Raw genomic sequence first — 18,959 nt, forward strand, 5'->3', positions numbered from 1 at the left:
AAAACAGCCAAATCATTATAAAACAAGTCACGTTCAACTACAACCCCTCGGGCGCGAAAAAGAGCACGGCCTATTGTTTTTACCTCGTGGGGGTCTCGTCACTTTTCATTTTACCACACATTGCCCCGGTTACGGCCGCAGAAAGGCATTTTGTTTTTTGTTTGTTTTTGGTTTACTTAAAACGGAACAGGCGCGTTGGCCCGAGACAAAAGAATGTGCCATGCCGGCACCTGTGTCTTACAACTTGTGCATGCACAATGCACGCGAAAATTCCAAAAATTAATTTCACAAATACTTCCGACCCGGTTACGCGTGAGAGTCTGGGGGATGAAGCCCATTCCATTGTACGGTATACGGTATGGGGAAGGATTTTTTAAAACTAAAGCCCAGACGCACAACGCTTTTGTACATCTCGTTAATAATTCAAAATACAAATCGCCAAAATTGTATTTATGTAGTCGTCTGACACAAAGACGTTATTGCTTTGTTATTTATCATCAAGGCAGCTCGTGTGAGCCAGAGGAAACAAACAAATCATTACAAATATCGACTGCCAAAGAGATTAAAAAAAAAAAAAAAACTGTAATTCGTTTGAAAACGGTACAGTTAAATAAATGCAAAGTCTTTATTCTGTTGAACTCATTTCCACATCGATTGAGCCTCAGGCGGAAGAGTTCAGGCGAACGCTGCTGTACACACATTAAATTGGCAGGTTTATGAATCAAGAGGTAGTAATGTCAATGTTAACAAATTGAAAAGTTCAAATGTTCAAATTGTTTAAAAAAAATTACTCTCTTTAAATAATGATAGATTTTTAGATTAAGAGAGACATAAAGAGAGACTGAAATCTTTATACATCATGTTGTACCATATTGCTTATATTAATTTAATTTTCGTTGAGAATTTATATTTACAGATATTGTTACTAATAACGTTGTGTATAACCAATGAAATTTAATAATAATAATAGTTTATTAACGCTGTTTAGCGTAATAGAGTGCAGAACAAAAACAGAAAATATATAATATGAATGAATACAAATATCTATGTTATTTAGTAGTACAGTATAATAATAAATTATTTATTTTAAATTTAAATTATTTTTGAACACTAAATATAAAGACCGAATTGACTCAGTTGAAGTCGAGATCTAAATTATTAGAAATATTGTGTGTCTATTAATCTGTAAACCTATAAATATAATGATTTATGAACTTTCATTACAAGCTATTACCAATATTTTAAAAATATACAAGGATAATTAGGAACTATACCGTCAACTTTATAACGAATTAAATATTGTGATGTGTTTTGTACATAACTTAATGATACGCGTTAAGGCTTTACCATATTGAACCATTTTTTGTACAGGAAAAAAGTGAGGTTATTAATCTAACCCTCACTTTTTATGTTTTGGTTTATGAGCTTTAATAATAAATGTTATAATTTTTTTTCTGGGATTTGAATTTACACACTGAGTCACAGGTATGATTATCAGTTCATTTATAATAATAAATTGAAATAATACTAAAATCTATAATTAAACTTATAAAAAAACTTCTATAATACCTTTGCAGATAAGTCGATATCATATTATATATATTTTTTCTTTAGTTTCCTTTTTTTTCGCTCTGAAAATAATAATATTTATTTTTAATGGCGATTTATAGTAGGTATTTGTTTGGTATGTATTTGGCACAATCAACATACACACATTATTATATTTAACAGCATATCGTAACAACTATAGATTTTAGTTTAAATTTTTCTTAAATTTTAGAATTGTTTGAATTGTATTTACAACTATTCTTTGTTTTTTCTTCAGTATTAAACAATATGAACGATAAAGAAAACCGATATACGTATTCACCCTGTATTATTATTATCTATAATTGTGACTTTTTCAATTTCGAAAATCTTTTTTATTTATACTTTATCATATCCAATATTGGATTTGCTGCCGGCGATAATAAATAATACGGCCGATCACATTTGTTGGTTATAGCTTTTTTTCGCATAGACGACCATTTTCAAGACCTTCCCTCCGACACAAACGTGCACATAATATACAAGTCGGTGACCCCTCCCCCACGATTTTCATTCGTGAGTCATGCGGCAGTTCTATTATAGGAAACGTGTGTGTATGCCGTTCCGTTTATTTTTATTTTTTCTTTATGCGTTTCAATCGAAAAGTGTCCGAGGCACGGTCGCTCCTTACCCCCAAAGGGATATATTATAATAAAAAAAAATAAGGAACGGTCATAAAAACTCCTCGCTCCATAAACCGCCCCCGTCGCAGAAACCACTCCGGGCGCGACCGTATAGCTGATATATATATATATATATATATACATACACATAGACAATGTATATATGAGCTTTAAGGGAGACGGGTCATTGGTTGAAAAGAAAAAGTCCAAGGAAAAAAAGGGTCCTTTTGAAAGAGGGACGGTGTACCGTCGGTAATAGTACGGCGAGGCCATTACAAACGGCTTTGGCCCTTATCGCGCTACTATACGGCAGAGACGGGTGGGCGAGTTTAAGTCTTTCCTTTCCACCCCCGGACCCCGTGCACCATATACAGTACAGTACAGTACGCCGTGTGTGTTTGTATATATATATATATTCACATAAAATTCCGGGAAAAACACTATCGACGTTTTCCCGGCGAAATCCCTTTACGGGTATTAAAACTACCCGGCAGAATACTCTTAGCACTTTGTGTCACCCGCAGCGACGGTCTCTCCCCCCCAGGACACCGGAACGCCACGTCAGGCATGGGTTTTTTTCTTATTTATAATGCGTTTCTATATATATATACACGGTAGATACGGTCCATGTATCCACATAGATATATTTACATAATATACAATATGTGATGGCACGTGTGTTTGCACACCCTCGCGGAGAGAGAGCTCGTATAACTCTTAAGGCATTTTTTTTTTTTTTTTTATACATTTACTTCTCACAGCGTTTCGCTCTGTTCGAATTTTTTAATAAATATTGATGGCTCGTGTTCAATAGACCGGATTGGGTTACTTTATTTTATTTCTGGCCAGATCCGAATTTCGTTTCCACGGCGCTAACGTACAGTCTTCGTCGTTATAGTAGTTGGGTTTTAATTGTTTCTTATCCGGAAAACGTGCGAGGTGAGCTATCTCTGGTTTATTCATCCTTGATATTTCAGTGTTAACGAAGTTACTAATGGTCTAACGTAATTTTCCACAACGTCGTCACCAGGTAATTGAACCAATCGGATGTGCAAAATCGCTGATACGATTTAAGTATTAAAGGGTGCGAGCTACGTGAAAGCGGATGAGAAATTATATTATATACACCGTCTAGCGTGATCGAACGTCTATTGTAAAAAAAAGAAGAGGGTAATAGGATTATTTCGGTTCGTGGACATGTTTAAAATCGCATCCGCCAAGAAACTGAATTATATTTGAGACCACAATTGATGTTCCAATCGTTATTATGCACGAACTTGGCCGATAGTTTCACTTCATATCATCCGTTATTTGTTTGCAATGGCAATGTAAAACATTTCCTTAACAGCATAAACACACCCACTGACTACTTGGACGGTCATAAGATCATCTATTCATTGATGGCCGGAACTCGGATATCAGAAAGTCGACATGTGATCACCCAAAGAAGTTTGTGGGTACTTTCATTTTTCTTGTGTGTTAGGGTTGACACGTGTCCAATACAAGCATTAGATGAGGTACAAGCACGGCGCGTGGAAATACTTCAGGTCATAATATTATACTTAAAACAGATCCGGTCTCAAAGTCACACGTTTTCATTCCCAGGCTAGTGCACTAGTGCGGCACACTTACCCTCCTATGTCTCAGGCTGTATAATATGTAGAGATACCATATTGTATACTCGGTATTACATAGTATATTATATTATACTCGGTTTTAGAAACGAGGCTGCTGCGTGTGAATGACTTCGTGTCAATAATGCGGTAGAGTGATTTATTAACAGAGCAAACTTTACTGATTACTATTGTTTTCGGGGTGTGTCAGTGTTTGAGGAGAGACCAAATTAATTATAGTGCGGATCGGAACGTCTAAAGAATCCGGAACTCGCGCCAGGTTAGGTTAGGTCTCCCTTCGTGTATAATCCAATGGTGCCAAACGATAACGGTTGCAAATTGTGCATGGTAAAATATTAAATCAAAATCGCCGTTAACAGGCAACGGCGCGATGGCGAAATCATTCTTAACGTGTGATAGTGCATAGATCTGGAGGTCGCATAGAGTCATGTATACGCATAATACATGCGTTTCCACTACGTGTATCGTGTACTCACATACATAAAATAATACATTTTTAATATAAATTCTGAAACGCTGTTACACGCACGCAAGTTTATACTCGGATACGATTTCGGTTTGTTTGCTTCTTGTATAATCACGCCGGACAATAAGCCGAGATACGAGTGCATTGTGTTGTCTCAGTATGTTATATATTAATATATATATAACATACACATAGGAGGTACACAGGCCTATATACAGGTGCTCGCATGCTCGTGGGCAAACGCTTTGTATAGGCTTTTGTATAGTTAATCGAATCCATTAACTCGAACTCGAGCTTTTCTCTGAAAACTGCCAAGGGCGAGTGTGTGTGTGTGTTAATTGACGTTTCGATAACTTACCCCGTACTTGTACAATATATAATAATATATGCATGTGTATTATACTGTACTGTTGACCTTTGCCTGGAGGGCGACCCGCTCAGAGTCGGAGAGGCGAGCCTTTTGTTTTATACTCTCCTTTCGCTCTGCCCCGCACCTCGTCTCCTCTCCCCACACGTACCCTTAATTAGCCGACGGCTGCTGGACCTTTTTCTCTCCTGTCCCTTTTGTGCCAGCCACCAATGGCAGCCGGTCTCCTTTGTTTTCGCCGTCGCCGCCCGACTATATAGCAGCAGACCTTTGTGCTGAGATTTACACAACATGGTGCCCCGTACGTTGTTTCTAATAAACCGGGCGAATATTATAATTCGTTTTTGTTTCATACCGTGCATATCATTCACACACACACCGCTCGCAGACGGCTGCAAATATTAATTATAATATATGTATAATGGATACATATATATATGTTACTACTGTGTACAATGTATGTAACGCACAAACTCGGTCCCCATGTATATAGGGACCTATTATTTAGGTATCTAAATAATATTATTATTTTATACGCATTCGATGCCATTGCGTTTACTATAAACTATATATATATTATAGGAGACACGCGGTCGGAAAAAACGTTACTGCATATATTATATCATATCAGAGAATCGCTGCAATGAAACAAAACTATTAAACCGCCATGGTTCACAACTTTATTCGGAATATATAATTACTATAGGTTACAAAAAAATGTATAATAATTTGATCTCTCAATAAATTGTCACATCCCTTTTTTGCTAATTAGCTAGACTAGGCCCAGTGGTCGACGATAGGATTAGACCTAGCGGATCCTGACAGAACGACGGTTGGTATATTTGATTAAAGAAGTTTTCGTTTTGACAGCCAATTTACTCATAAATGTACTTAATGTTAATAGTTTTAGCTTTAAGACACTACATTGTCATATAGTCAAGGTATCGGTGCAATTTTAAATGGATAGACGCCTTATTTATTCAACGAAATGCTTAGACACCTTGGTCATAGCTAAGATTATTAGCCATCACTTAAATATCAGATAAGCTAACAAAAATAATATAATGCGCAGCTAAATTAATATGAGCCATGCCAGTTTTGTCGATGACAATTTTTAGAGGATTTTAAAGATATGCTGAGTTGCGTACAAAATTAATAAATTTAATGGACCAATCACGGGTCACTAAATTATGTTTAAAGAACCGCTAATGCTCTAATGATTTAACCACAACTATGATTATAACCTTAGTACCCTCAGTTAGCCCTGAGGCGATATGTATTATACCTATACTCTACGACAGTTTTGAAAGTACAAACCGATACTAATATGATCAGAATTGCTTAAGAATACCGTACACATTATACTGCATACTTGATCGACCGAGGATACGGTAATAACTAATAATAAAATAATAACAGTATTACTGTATAATGTCATATATTATATAATATTATCGTCTTTTTAACCCTTTTCGGCCTTCATTGTCCCCGCGGAATGACACATCCTCTCTTCCCCGTCGCCGTCGTCGTCGTAATTAATCGCTTGCGAATTCCGCCCGTAGTATAATAACGTATAACATACACATAATATTGTATTATATATCATATTATAAACGGTAATTGTTTTTGCCCGTCGCCGCTATACTGCATGTGTTGCACCGTTGGAGTTTTAACGGCCTACAGCTCGGTCGGTTATGACGGTCGTCGTTTTTACCAGATAATGCGATTTTAAACGCGCCGAAATTCCGTCACGGATAATATTTTAATTAATTCACGTCACACGCGACCGCCTAAGTTTGTGCGGCTTTTATAGATATATATATGTATATTATATTATTTTATAATATATATAATACACGGCGGTCCCGGCCTGCTTGCGGTCTTCCTAATTGATGGTCGCGCGCTTACATTGCTTCGGCACTGAAACTTTGATAAGCTCCGATGGTCCCCGATGTGTGCTTGCCGTGGTAACATATTTTAAGTTATACACGTCCGTTTTATGACGTTATAAAGCAATACTGTTGGACGTCACGCCTGGCAACACTCATAAAAAAGTCGTGGGCGCATTTTAGACCAAACGTATGTGAGTTAAAAATAAAAATAAATTAAATTATTGTTTTCACTTTGCAATTTGATCGCTGCAAAATCCAGAAATCTCTATTGCACAGGCAGCAATGCTTATAAAAACATAAAATTACACCTACGTCGAACACCTAGCCGACAAGTTTAAAATAACATCTTTAATATTATAAGGTTGATAAATTCGTGGTCACGTGTACTAGATGCGCAACGTTTTAAAAATTAAAAAAATGAATTCACATAACACACACTTCTATTCGTGCCGTTGAAACTTGTTGACCGGTTATCATAGATTACAATCGTTCGGTTTCAGAGCGTCAATTGACGATGCAGTTGTTTTTGAAGATTTATTATACGTTTTTTCTGTATATTTCCTGTTTCTTTTTCAAAAGACTTTTAAAACTACAGCTATAACTTATAGCCTAAAATCATATAAATATATGATATATTCTATAGAATAGCGAATGCGTAGTCGTTGTGATATATAAAACACCTGAGCTGTGGTGTATATAACCATTTTATAGTAATAATAATTAATAATAGTAAGTTATATAACTTTTTGTTTGTTTTCATTCTGAAATAGCATTAAAGTTTTAGTAGTATTTAAAATCGCACAAATACATATTTACCATCTCAGTCTGACTCAATATACTCGTTATATACAACTATACGGTATAATTGCAAATAGTACAACTTGGTGGTGATAGTATTAACTATTATCACCAAAATCTATTACTGTAATAGAGGTTGCAAAAAAAAAAAAAATGAAAATCGGTTTCAGATTTTATTTCATTTTTTAATTTTGAGTCAAAATATGTTTTTTATGTCATAGTTGCGGTTTGGACGTTATGCCAGATGTAAAACTATAGATAAGACATATTAATCAGTTTGGACGACCATGTATTATGTATAAATATATTACACGTTACATAATATTATAATTTATAATGTGATTTACGAGTGTCGGGCAGAAAGAGAGAAAATGAAATCTCGAATACACATGCATATACCTTATGTTGATGTATACACCGGGCCTTGAACTTTTGCTAGTGGATTTTGGACGATAAATTATACAGCGGCGCAACAAGTTGGATAAAGAAATAAGAGTAAGAGAGAAAAAGTAAAAGAAAAAAAAAATGTCGAGTAAAATTATACCATCATCAAACGCTGTCGGTGGAGGTGGGTGGTGGTGGTGCGGGAATAACAACAACTACGTGTTGAGCTTCTTGGAAAAAGTGCGAGAACGTAATTATTATTATTATTATTATTATTATCCGACGTCTTTAAGACGGAAAAGCCGAGAGAGAGGAACAATAATGTCATAATGGTTTTTAATTTTTCAACCAGAAAATAACAACACTTTGCTTGAATATTTTTACAGTGTTCATAACCGAGCAACTGTTCGTTTAGAGTGTGAATTTTGTACTTTCCTGCCAGGGATTACGGGATACACGTGCTACCTAGGTATAAAACTATGACGGCATCCGGATTTTTTAACGGAACCGTTTTCTATACTATATACCGTGTGTGTGTGTGTTAATAATTGACCCCGAGCGAACCGTGTGTGTGTGGCGGCGGCGGCGGCGGCGACGGAAAATAAAATGGCGGGCTATCAACCCCCGCGGTCAAAACGTACAGTACAGTGCAGTGTGGTGTGCGGCCGTCGCCATGGTCACCACCCTCGCTAGCTCGGCTCGTGTTCTCCTCTATACTCGACGGATGTCCGGGCCGTCTGTGTGTGTGTGTGTGTTTGAAGGGCGAAGGTCGGCGGTAACAGGAACCGCGGGGGCGGTGGATATCCGAAAAACGCCATGCACGCGCGTTCAACCCCTACACACACACACCCATTTATATATGTATGTATACCGACCGCCGCACCGAAGCTGCCCCAAACCCACACACTGGTCCGTACTGCGTGGAAATGCCGGAAAATCGATTCGGATAAAATATATATATTTTTGCAAGCGAGGAGACACACACGTTATACAAACTGCAATATGCCCGAAATTTTGACAGTTTACAACCGCAGTGGAAATCAAATAACTGCTTGCGTACTCTAATCATAATAATAATAACCAGTATGTGGCATGTGCCTACGTGTGAGTGTGACACGTCTTGTCAAAGTCGGTCGAGGCGTTTGGGCGGTTTTTGTTTTCCAAATTAAAATCTAAAGCTAAACTTATGAGACGCCGTCGTCGTTTATAGAGCAAGCGCCGTTCTGGCTCGTAAGCTCTCTGAAAATATAATTTTACCCACTCCGCTTGACGCGTAACCGATTAGGATGTAAACTTTAAAAGTTTAATGCTATATACTTGAAAAATAAAAGTTCATAATATGAATAAATAAATAAAAAATATAAATAATGTGTACAAATACATACACAGGTAATCTAGAAAAACCTGAGCAAACTTGTTATATGAAGATAAGTAGTATAGAATAACGCATAATACATAATATATGTTATCCCGTTATCTTTGATTAACAAAAAAATCGTATCACTAAGTAACAAGGTAGTACCTACTAAACAGTAAATGCCTACCTAGGACATAAATTTAAAAATTGAAGTTTTTTTTACAAAATACACAGCCTAATGGAAAAATAAAAAATGTAAATGCTCATTTTCCAAAAGTTATAGAAAGTGATATTGGTCTTTTTAGAACTGAGGTACACATATTTACCCACTGTATACATAATTTATGCACCGAATTATGAACAAGTATTAACAATAGCCTGGAGGCATATGTATTTGTAATATATCGTATTGTTGTTATTGTATTATCTTTACAAAGAACATAATATCACTTCTCATAAACTGCAATGGATATTTCAATAAGTTTTATTAAGTTATTGATTTAAGTGAAATAAATTGAGTACTATGACTTACTATAAAACAGGTTCTGAGTTCACATTATCTACTTGATAAATTATATTTCTTTGCGAACTTTTATTCTATAAATGTATATCAATAATTAACTATTTATGTGTATGTAATAATTAACGCGTCAATCAGAGCTTACGAGCCGGAATTATTATTATTAACTATTAAACTAGGCAAAAAAAAAAGAAAGAACCGTTAATTCTAAACTTTTAGTATGATATGCTATTAGTATGCGTACATATTATATAAACAGTAAAGACTGTACAAGTGTACAGTGTATACTTTAGTATCGATGACGGAGGTTAAATCTTATTGCTTGTAAGAAAATTGAAATTGACAAAATTGAAAGCCTCCAACGACGCTTTTTAAGAATGATAGCATATAAAATAGGCAATGTCGGGACAGATCTAAAAGTTATTGAATCTAATATTAGACTGACTAGTTTAGCTCATCGTCGATTTATTGCAGATGTTTGTTGGATTCGTGGTCTAATTAATAATACTATAGACTGTCCTGAAATATTAAATATTGTTTCTCTTAATGCTCCTTCCTTTTCCTTGCGCTCAAACCAACTATTTCATATATCCTCCTACAAACAGAACTATAGTTATTATTCTCCGGTAAATCGCATGTTAATGGCTTCTAATAAAGCAATACATTATTACAACTTGGATTTATTTACGATTCTATTAGCCAGGTTAAAAATGATTCTTAATAATGTCGTTTAATTATTTTTGTATAATTTTTTAATTAGTGTTATTGTAATTATTTATAATTAATTAAAAAACATATATTATCCTGTACTCTATTGCCCCATGGGCGTAAACTATTTTTTTATAGTAAATAAATAAAATAAAAAAATATAGATACTTTTTTTTTTTTAATAGCCTTTATTATAAATTTAACAATACTTAACAACAAATATTGTTCGAGAGATTTGATTATAACAAAAATATAGGCGATTTATGCTATCACTGTATTTCCAACGAAAATGCTAGTACTATATTAAGTGGAAAAATAAAATACAATTACTATGCGTATGAAATTAAATAAGCATAAAAAAAATTGTCGGGCCTGTCCGGGATTTGAACCCGGGACCTCTCGCACCCAAAGCGAGAATCATACCCCTAGACCAACAGGCCTCGGTGTTAATTTATGCGAAGCAATTGTTTGGTAAATAATGTTGGGTACGCTACTGGTTTGTGCAAATAAAAAAAAACACAAACAATAGTGCAAAAACAAAAAATTGTTTGGGCCTGTCCGGGATTTGAACCCGGGACCTCTCGCACCCAAAGCGAGAATCATACCCCTAGACCAACAGGCCTCGGTGTTAATTAGTGCGAAGCAATTGTTTGGTAAATAATTCCAACATGTCTATATTGTGTGCCAGTATTAAGAACACTCACTCAGCAAATAGCATAAATAAATGAGCACTAACAAAAACGAAATTGAGCTGTTTCAGCGTTTAAAAGTGAAGCCCTTTTATCATAACGTTGGACCGGAAGTCACAGGTAAGTCACCACGGTGAACTGGAAAGTGGAAACGAATTCGAAAGCGTAATGATTTAATGGTCTATCTCAGTCAGAAGTCTACTAATTTAAAGGTACATAAACGTCTGCCTCATTGTACAATATTAGTTAACGACAAAGATGTTAGTTTCATTTCAAGTTTAAAAATGTTTGAAGGTATTGCGAAATATTCGATATTTTTATGATTTATTAATTAATACCAAACAATAGATCTTTTTGGTCAATACACAATTGGCAATACCTAGATATTTAAATTCAAAATAAAATCAACAGTTGATAGGTAAATTATAATACAATACGATTATTCATATTTTTTTAAATTATCTGTAATAATTATTTATATTATTTCATATCGTTATATTTTTTATGTTAGCCCACAAATTTGTTAGCCAGTAATACAAAAAATTACAGTTTTTAACTATAATTACTATTAATCCATTCTTGTCTTTCAAAAATGTTAAAATTACCAATAAAATTGTTTACAAAATCTTTGTACGTTTCTATAAATGTTCAACAAAGCGTAATGTCAATTCAAATAAACCATTTTGATGGGATTAATAAAGGAATAAGTGAATTTTAGGGGGAGGGGGTCTAATTTCAAACTTTAAGGATCTTAAGTCACTAAAGCACCATTCAAGTTGAGACTATTCACTGTTCTCTACTGCAATCTCTCTCGTCGGGTACGAAAATCCATAAACTTACAGTTTCAACACATACATAATATGTAGTTGGTCAAATATATAGAGGTAGGTACATCCAACACGGGGGGGGGGGGTATGGAGTACTCTTGTTTCAAGAGACGATATCAGAGATTTTACGGGCCAAATCTGATTAATTTTTTTTGGGGCTTTCGGTTAAGTTTACAACGGCCGTTGCTGTATTGCGATAAATCTTCGGCTTATTTATTATGGTCTTACCGCGCGACGCCGAGACATTGATCACGCGCTGCCTAAGGATTTACTTGTGCGCTAGTAAGCTCAGATATGTTATAAGATGCAGATATCAATCCTGCGACGGTAGCTCAAGCGCGTCGAACCGAAAAGGCCATAAATTCCAAACAAGACAACTATTGTATAGTGCTGCAATGTTCTATGTGGTGAAATCGGTTTGCGCTCGATAAGGCGACTAAACCGAGTAGGTACACAGTGCGAACCCGAAAATGGTAAAGTTTAGCTGTCCTGTTTTACACTGTACGGTCTGCGGCTATTTTTTTTTTTTTTAGTTGTAACGGTTCGACTGCGCTTGCAAAATACATATAATATATATATTACAATAACTGTCGCCCAGTGAATGGATGCAAATTTGTACCCTCTGGATTGTGTGTACACGTTTTTATGATCTCCACGGTTTATAATAGGTAATAATATGACAGAATATATTATTATCACAATATCCTCGCCGGTGTCGCGCCGTGGAGGGTCGCGGCACGATTTGTGTGTGTCTGTGTATTTGTCATCGTATGGTCATCATTAATTCGACTATAACGCTAATAGCGATATTATTAAAATTGCGTGCCACCGTGTGTCGGTCAGAGAGCAATAAATTTCCCGGTCCCCATTTGCTCGCACACGTCCGCGCGGTCAATGGTCCAGTGTTACGGGGCGCGACCCCTTGACCCCTCGGGTGCGGTCAACCCTTTTGATGTGCCCGGCAAAACACAACGCCCTCCCCGGTCGCCGGGGTCATCATCACGGCACACGGCGACGGTCATTAATAACACAACAACGACAATCATTTCCTTATGGCGACAACAACCGAATTATTAACGAAACATTAAGTCGGCCGGACGAAAATATTTACCGTCGTTTTATGGCGCCTCTATGCTGTGGCAACCGGTTTTCCTTAATAGCGGCGGCAATCGCCGGTCAAACCGTTTGCCGAACGTAGTAATATCAATAGATTATTAATTTCAACTAAACGCATCCTGTTATACTATGATATTATTATGCTTTGCAAAAGACAAATCCTTCTAATAGGCATATTTCGCGATGTAGAAAAAAAAATTAACACTATGCCAACATTTCGGGTTAGATTGTTTGCCGCACAATCGCTTGTAAAATATCAATGTTAGGCTTTATAGTTTGTGCGAAGGAAAGATTCATATATACTTGTTATTATCGACTTGTGCGTTTACACCTACCTATTAATTGAATAAAACTTGTAAAGAGTACTCAGGAGGATATTGCATAAATATCACACAATTTCAAACTACATTCTTATAAAACAATAACAAAATTGTGCAAAATAAAAATTGTCATTATTTTGAAGATATTCCCAATCATGGGACAATATTCAAAACGATAATAATTTAATGTAATCTGGCAGTACTTCAGAAGTCTACCGTCTTGAAATATCGCGTTGCTGTTACTGTACGACCGTTGACAAACCACAGCGTTGAACATCTAAGACTTGCAAAACGTTCGACGGTCGATTTGTATTGCATGGATCAACAAATGTATAAATTGTAATATACAAATTGTACAATGAAGAAATTATTATTATTCATACATTGTCGCCCATATTATGTTAAGCCTTCAGGTGTTTTGTGTATTAAGGCATTCGCCTTTCTTATATAATATTTGTTTTTAGGCAAATTGTATAATGTTAATTTATTTTCTACATAGCAAATGTCGTTTATTACATTATCTAGATAATATGTTTATACAATGCCAAAAGGAATTAGGCAATGTACAATCTAATTAAGAAATATCATCTTTAGTGTGAAATTCTATAAATGATTCGATTATAAAATCAATATAATTGTTGATAATATTAATAACGTTTGATTTTCGACATTATGTAGGTAGTTGGCTAATATGTTACTAATATGCACAATTATGATACCAAATCATAATGAATTATAATATCCCATTTTTTTTTAAATTTAATAATTATTATATATATTATTAAATAATATGATTCAGCAATGATTTTTTTTTTTTTAAATACGTTCAACTATTGTTAATAATACAATTTTGAGCAGAATAAAATGCAGCCGTGTAAGCGTTTTAAACTGAATGTTGACGTAACATACTCGGTAATATTAAGCATGCTTGCGTTCTGGATTGGACAATATTGGAAAACAAAATAATTATTATGTCAATTAGTTAAAAAAAATAATTCGCGTACTGTAAACAAAAAGTCAAAGTTAGGTATAATATATAATACTATATAATATATCAACTCCAAATAGATTTTTTCAGTTTTTGTTCAAGTTTAATTTATTAAGGAAATATGATTTAAATTTGAAATCTGCCTGAATTATAGTAAAGGAAACAATTTAATGAAGATTAAGTTTTTTTAACAGTAACAAGTTATTAATTTTTTAATTTTGAGCGTCGATATGTTGGCATATATTATTATAGTATAGTTTTTCCAAACAAACTATTTTTTCCGAATTTAAATTTTTCCTGAATTTACAATCTCTATATTATAATATTTTATGATATCATGGTCAAACTCTTTAATCCTTAGGTTTGTATAAAAATGATAAAATTAATAAATTGTGCGTATTAGTAACATTAGCCAACTACTTACATTTTGTCGAAAATCAAACGTTATTAATAATATCAATAATTATACTGATTTTATAAATTTGATTGTACATTGCCTAATTCCTTTTGGCATTGTATAAAAATATCTAGATAATGCAATAAACGTTATTTGGTATATGGAAAATAAATTAAAATTATACAATTTGTCTAAGAACAAATATTATATAAGAAAGGCGAATGCCTTAATACATAAAACACCCGAAGGCTGAACATAATATGGGCGACAATGTATGTATGAATAATAATAATTCCATTATTGTACAATTTGTATATTACAATTTATACATTTGTTGATCCATGCATTACAAATCGACCGTTGAACGTTTCGCAAGTCTTAGATGTTCAACGCTGTGGTTTGACATCGGTCAGAATTATTATTGTTTTGAATATTCTCCAATGACTGGGAATAACTTCAAACCATACAAAAAATAATTACAAAACTTTTTTTTGTACAATTTTGTTATTGTTTTATAAGAATGTAGTTTGAAATTGTGTGATATTTATGCTTGTGAAACACTTAACGACATGCAATATCCTCCTGAGTACCGTTTACAAGTTGTGTTCAATTAATAGGTATAAACGCACAAGTCGATAATAACAAGTATATGAATCTTTCCTTCGCACAAACTACAAAACCTAACCGGCGTGATGTGATCAAAAACGTCGTCGCACGACTTTGCTGGTATTTAGGTTACCTTGCGAAATATCAAATATGACGTATAATAATATATTGTAATATATAGGGCAGTGCTTTTGAAGACGTGTGCGGAAGCGTGTGGCGTCTTATGTGTTTGTGTTAGTTGCCGGAACTGTATTATGTATGTATACACGAGTGTGTGTCGACGATTCGCATAAAATTAATTGCGTTGGGGTATACAATTTCCTAGGGTTCAAAAAGGATTGGGCTTCCGCCTGGAGTTTTGGCGCTGCCTTTGATGTAAAAGCGTGTGTGTATATGTTGGCCAACACAACACTGTTGTACAGCTCGAGTGTAGTATACGGCTATAATATTATAACCGGAGAAACCTAACGGGGCAGTTTGTAAATTAGTTCTGTGCGCAAACACGAATTCCCTATTGTTTTTGTCGCCTAAAACACAATAGACCCAACGGAATGTATTCAGTGTAGTATACAATATACATACACATTTATATATACATTTATATATATATATATATATATATAAATTATTTGATAATATATTATTCGTGTATCGTTCAGACGCAGCGTTCATTTGTGGCCCGTCATACGTTAATGCCCCCTGTGTGCCAGAGCTATATGGTTTTTGCTATACGCCATGTTACATAGCAATAATTTGCATATACTGTACAGTACGTTTGTTTGTAGGCAAAAAGAGAACGTCACTTCCAAGCCAGGAACGGATAGATAAATTAGAGAGTAGATAAAAAAACAATTGGATAATCGTTGAATAATCAATATGCTTATATTATATAAATTTTAGCATTTATTAATTTAATATTTTTATAACGAATCCAAACTGTTTTAGTGCAACGAAAAATTACTGTTTTTTTTTAATTCGATGATAAATTATATTAAACAGATTTTTGAAATAATTTAATGTTTTTGTAACTTTTTAGACGTATACAAGATTTCAACTCAAATTTATTCAATCTACTTTTGTTGCTTCTTTCCTCATATACTCAATACTCAGTCTTGGTTGATTTAATCAGCGTCATGGAATTGTATTTCTTTTCAGTATTTACTGTTGGGCCCGTGTTTGATTATTAGTCGATAGATATAAACTATAAAATATTATAATATTGTGTCATAAATTGTCTATTAAAGAGATTTATTTTATACAATATGCTAATATGAAATAATTGATTCAAGGTATCTACTTTTTTTTATTACAATTTACAATTTTATTTTTTTATAAAAATGTATTACCGATTAATGAATGATTTATATTAGTTTTAAATTTATAGTACTCTGGTATTCTATGACAAATAATAGCAATGCTATTTTTACTAGTGTGACATTATTGTGTACCGACCCTTTGGATTTTGGTTACTTGTTTATTTTACCAAAAATATTGTGTTAATTGCTTTATAAGAAAAAACGTTTCCACGGTGCAGTAATAGTGCTTTTGTTTCGTCGTAAATAAAACGAAAAGTGTTACGCGTGTCAAATTAAATAAACATAATAAAAAATTGTTTTCGGGCCTGTCCGGGATTTGAACCCGGGACCTCTCGCACCCAAAGCGAGAATCATACCCCTAGACCAACAGGCCGCGGTGCTAATTACCGCGAAATCGTTTGTTCGTAAATTTCGGCACGCCTCTAGTTTGCATAAATAAAAAACAAGGGAAAAAAATTGCAAAAAAATAAAATTTTCGGGCCTGTCCGGGATTTGAACCCGGGACCTCTCGCACCCAAAGCGAGAATCATACCCCTAGACCAACAGGCCGCGGTACTTGTGCTGGCAAAACGCACGCCATTTCAACGAGTACAGCACGCTCGGTCGCCTCTCTCCGGCTTGACGACAACCGGTTGGAAAAAAAACATAAAAAAAAAGTAAGAAAAAAGTGCAAAAAAAGTGGTCGGGCCTGTCCGGGATTTGAACCCGGGACCTCTCGCACCCAAAGCGAGAATCATACCCCTAGACCAACAGGCCGCGGTGAGTGTTCCATCGATTCGTACTGCTTTTAAGCCGTTCCATGCGTGTCCACGCGGCCAAGTCGGTGGTTCAGAGGTTATGATATTTTCCAGTTTCTCCCACTCGAGTCGTTCAAAAACATTCTCTTGCTGTAACTTATTTTGTATTGTATACGTGGACTACACTCTATTGTTACATTTGTAGTATAATAGTGGCAGTTCGCGTTTTGTGTTGAATCTAACAATAAGTAGGTTAAACCTATTCTTTACAAAGTTATACCTATTAACGTTACTTATAATGGTACCTGCTTAAATTTTTATCATTTTGTAATAATCAGATTATTTAATAAGGGACTAAAAAGTTTCATAGACACCATAACATACCTAGTAATATAGGGCTTAGTACTTACGTGAATAGTTTTTAATTTTGATAACGAAAACCTGTCACCATGACAATTTTAATGGCAATTGGCACTCTGGTTTTGTAATAATGACTATCTATTATTTACCTATGGTTTGTACTAACAACGACTGAAATAAAATATTATCTACTATAGAAAACAACCGTTTACCTAACTCACATGAATATGAAATAGTTATAGCAATTTCCCTTTTTATGTTCACTATATTTTGAAAAAACTTCAGGGTTTCAATTCTAACTGTTAATTATTCTTTATTAAACTAACGAAATTAACCAATTAATTAAAAGGTGACTCCAAAATAGTTAAACCTACTTAAACACTGAAAGGGGTTCACTTTCCACTAAATGTATATTTTATAACTATCTACCTATATATTTAATGAAATACACTATTCACAGTAATTTAACATTTTTTATTTCCAATGTACCTACAAATTTTAAAATTAAGTGGAAAAGTTTGATGCTAGAAAATAATTGAAACAAATTAAGATTAAAACTAATACAGCTAATAGAAACCTCAAATTAAGTATGGTTTTAGGGAAATGGAAAATTAAAGAGATGAGATTGGGTAGCATTTACCTAACTACAACTTTGATGTAATTTATAATCATTGAGACTTTACCGATTGACAAAACTGTATTGAGTGTGACTTAAGAAATATCCGTGACTTGAAAGTATAATGTCAATCGCGAAGTTTACTTAAAAGCTTTAAGACACATTCAAATGATAGTATTTGAACAAGCAGCTGTTGCCTCTATTTCCATATAAGACTAAAGACTACAAGTACATATTTAGTACTTATAGTTTGTTACCAATTAAATGGTATATTATAAAATGTGTACTCAATGATAATAGTAACACAATCTTTTTATCGATTTGTAATAATTATCAAGTAAATATAGGTAAAATAATAAAAATAAATATGTTATACGTTTACAAGGTTTGTCTTCCAAAATTAAATTTTATGACCAAGTACCTAATTTTAATAATATGTAATTTCGATTCGCTAAAAAACTTATTGTTATTTAATTAGGTATTATGAATATAAATAGTTTTTCTTCCTTACTAGTTCTTTGTTAGTTGTAAAAACTGTATAACTAAATACAGTGGACAAAAAAAACGGCAAAATTGTAATTATTATATTATAATGGTAAAATATGAGTTATTTTATTTATATATTATATATTTTATCTTAATTTGGTTTTA

General features: G+C 34.1%; 5 non-coding genes across 5 annotated transcripts; all 5 read right to left on the reverse strand.

Moving 5' to 3' along the window:
- Positions 1-10,704: 10,704 nt before the first annotated feature.
- On the reverse strand, positions 10,705-10,776 carry Trnap-ugg (transfer RNA proline (anticodon UGG)). The gene has a single exon. It is a non-coding gene; the product is annotated as a tRNA-Pro (tRNA).
- Positions 10,777-10,886: 110 nt separating this feature from the next.
- Trnap-ugg (transfer RNA proline (anticodon UGG)) lies at positions 10,887-10,958 on the reverse strand. The gene has a single exon. It is a non-coding gene; the product is annotated as a tRNA-Pro (tRNA).
- A 5,938-nt stretch (positions 10,959-16,896) lies between these two features.
- Trnap-ugg (transfer RNA proline (anticodon UGG)) lies at positions 16,897-16,968 on the reverse strand. Its single transcript has one exon. It is a non-coding gene; the product is annotated as a tRNA-Pro (tRNA).
- A 104-nt stretch (positions 16,969-17,072) lies between these two features.
- On the reverse strand, positions 17,073-17,144 carry Trnap-ugg (transfer RNA proline (anticodon UGG)). The gene has a single exon. It is a non-coding gene; the product is annotated as a tRNA-Pro (tRNA).
- A 135-nt stretch (positions 17,145-17,279) lies between these two features.
- On the reverse strand, positions 17,280-17,351 carry Trnap-ugg (transfer RNA proline (anticodon UGG)). The gene has a single exon. It is a non-coding gene; the product is annotated as a tRNA-Pro (tRNA).
- Positions 17,352-18,959: the final 1,608 nt, after the last annotated feature.

The sequence above is a fragment of the Adelges cooleyi genome, unplaced genomic scaffold (assembly GCF_023614345.1).
Source record: "Adelges cooleyi isolate 19-005CV unplaced genomic scaffold, UGA_ACOO_1.1 ACOO_flye_CR_arks_rails_tigmint_CR_PRNA_376, whole genome shotgun sequence".
Lineage (NCBI taxonomy): Eukaryota > Metazoa > Arthropoda > Insecta > Hemiptera > Adelgidae > Adelges > Adelges cooleyi.